We start from the raw sequence: 3,201 nt of genomic DNA on the forward strand, positions 1-3,201 counted from the left end.
TAATGGATTATGTGTTGATAACTAAAAGAACGTTTTGAAGACTGAAAGACATGCACATGTTTAGAGGAATGGCCAATGATATGTATGATAATTTTTTGGTGGAAGGAAAATTAGTTGTAGCAAAAGAGAGGGGGAATAGAGTAGGTGGATGTAAAAGGGAGCTAGTGAGGGTTGAAGAGCTAATAAAACCGGGGGTAAAAAGTATTTATCAAGAAAGGTTGAAAATGGCATATGACGCAGTGAAAGTAAGAGAAACTGGTAATTTAGAGGAAGATTGGAAGTTAGTAAAAGAGAATTTGGTTGGGATTGCAAGTGATGTGTGTGGCAAGAAGTTTGTTGGAGGTAGCATGAGGAAGGGTTGTGAATGTTGGAATGAAGGAGTGAAGGTAAAAGTGGAAGAGAAAAAGAGGGCTTTTGAAGAATGGCTGTTGAGTAATAGTGTAGAGAAGTATGAAAGATATAGAGAGAAAAATGTGGAAGTAAAGCGCAAGGTAAGTGAGGCAAAGAGGGTAGCTGACCTAAGTTGGGGTCAAGGATTAGGTCATTTATATGAAGAGAATAAGAAGTTTTGGAAAGAAGTGAAGATAGCAAGGAAGGCTGGTTCAAGAATTGAAGAGACAGTGAAAGATGGAAATGGAGGGTTGTTAAAAGGAGAGGAGGCAAGGAAAAGGTGGGCGGAATATTTTGAAAGTTTACTGAATGTTGAGGATAATAGGGAGGCAGATATAATTGTTGTTGCAGGTGTTGAGGTGCCAGTGATGGTAGGTGAGAATGAGAGAGAGGTTACAAGAGAGGAAGGGAGGAGGACACTAGATGAAACGAGAGTAGAAAAAGGATCTGGTATGGATGGTGTGAGAGCTGAGATGTTGATGGAAGGGGGTGTTACTGTACTTGAATGATTGGTGAGATTGTTTAATACGTTTTGTGTTGTCAATGGTACCAGTAGATTGGGTTTGTGTACCACTATATAAGGGTAAGTGAGTGTTGAAATTCAGGGGTATTAGTTTGTTGAGTGTAGTTTGAAAAGTGTATGGTAGAGTACTGATTAATCGGATTAAGGATAAAATGTAGACTGTAATCTTAGAAGTACAGGGTGGTTTTAGAAGAGGTAGGGGTTGTATGAATCAGATTTTTAAAGTTAGGCAGATATGCGAGAAATATTTAGCAAAAGGTAAGGAGGTGCATGTTGCGTTTATGGATCTGGAGAAAGCATATGATAGAGTTGATAGGAAGCAATGTGGAATGTGATGAGGTTATATGGAGTTGGTGGAAGATTATTGCAAGCAGTGAAAAGTTACTACAAATGTAGTAAAGCATGTGTTAAGATAGGAAATGAAGTGAGCGATTGGTTTCCGGTTAGAGTGGGGCTGAGGCAGGGATATGTGATGTCTCCGTGGTTGTTTAACTTGTATGTTGATGGAGTAGGGAGAGAGGTGAATGCTCGAGTGCTTGGACGAGGATTGAAACTGGTAGACGAGAATGACCATGAATGGGAGGTAAATCAGATGTTGTTTGCTGATGATACTGTACTGGTTGCAGACGAAGAAGAGGAGCATGGCTGATTAGTGACAGAATTTCTAAGGGTGTGTGAGAGAAGGAAGTTGAGAGTTAATGTGGGTAAGAGTAAGGTTATGAGATGTTCGAGAAGGGAAGGTGGTGCGAGGTTGAATGTCATGTTGAATGGAGAGTTCTTTGAGGAGGTGGATCAGTTTAAGTACTTGGGGTCTGTTGTTGCAGCAAATGGTGGAGTGGAAGCAGATGTACTTCAGAGAGTGAATGAAGAATGCAAAGCGTTGGGGGCAGTTAAGGGAGTAGTAAAAAATAGAGGGCTAGGCATGAATATAAAAAGAGTTCTGTATGAGAAAGTGATTGTACCAACTCTATTGTATGCATCGGAGTTGTGGGGAATGAAAGTGGCGGAGAGACAGAAATTGAATATGTTTGGGATGAAGTGTGTAAGAACTCTGGCTGGTGTATCTCGAGTAAATAGGGTTAAGAAGGTAGTAGTGAGGGTGAGAATGGGTGTAAGAAACTAGAGTGGATATAAATGTGTTGAGGTGGTTTGGCCACGCTGTGAGAATGGAAAATGGCTGTCTGCTAACGAAGGTGATGAATGCAAGAGTTGATGGGAGAAGTACAAGAGGAAGGCCAAAGTTTGGGTGGATGGATGGAGGGAAGAAAGCTCTGGGTGATAAGAGGATAGATATGAGAGAGGCAAGAGAGCGTGCTAGAAATAGGAATGAATGGCGAGCGATTGTGACGCAGTTCCGGTAGGCCCTGCTGCTTCCTCTGGTGCCTCGGATGACCGCGGAGGTAGCAGCAGTAGGGGATTCAGCGTTATGAAGCTTCATCTGTGGTGGATAACGGGGGATGGTGGGCTGTGGTACCCTAGCAGTGCCAACGAAACTCGGTTGAGTCCCTTGTCAGGCTGGGAGGAATGTAGAGAGGAGAGGTCCCCTTTTTTGTTTCATTTGTTTGATGTCGGCTACCCCCAAAAGTTGGGGGAAGTGCCTTGGTATATGTATGTATATGTATTTATATATATATATATATATATATATATATACATATACATATATATATATATATATATATATTTATATATATATATTTATATATATATATATGTATATATATATATATATATATAATATTTATATATATTCATATATATATATATATATATACTATATATATACATATATATATATATATATATACATATATATTTAAATATATATATATATATATATATATATTTATATATATGTATGTATACTGTATATATATATATATATATATATATTTATATATATATATATATATATATATATTATATATATATATATATATATATATACAAACTCATATGAATAGAATAGTATTAACACATAAATAATTGCAAGTATAGGCCTACAGTAACAGGAAAGCGGGTTGGATTAATTGCTTTATGTTCACGCATGTTAGGTCACGAGTTGTTTAGGGTTACTACAGAAAGAGTTTAGCGCTTTCTTCTATGGCAATTCATCGCTGGATTATCCGCCAATAGAAAAGAATTCTAGTAGCATTCTTGCATTGGCTAATATGCAGGTTCTACTATTTTGTTTCAGTATCTATATTTAGAGGATAATACTTTTCCTTTAGGCCCAATTAATGTAAAATTTTACACAAATAGAATACTGTGTAAAATTCCTTTATTAT

The sequence above is a fragment of the Palaemon carinicauda genome, chromosome 11 (genome assembly GCF_036898095.1).
Source record: "Palaemon carinicauda isolate YSFRI2023 chromosome 11, ASM3689809v2, whole genome shotgun sequence".
Taxonomy (NCBI): Eukaryota; Metazoa; Arthropoda; class Malacostraca; order Decapoda; family Palaemonidae; genus Palaemon; species Palaemon carinicauda.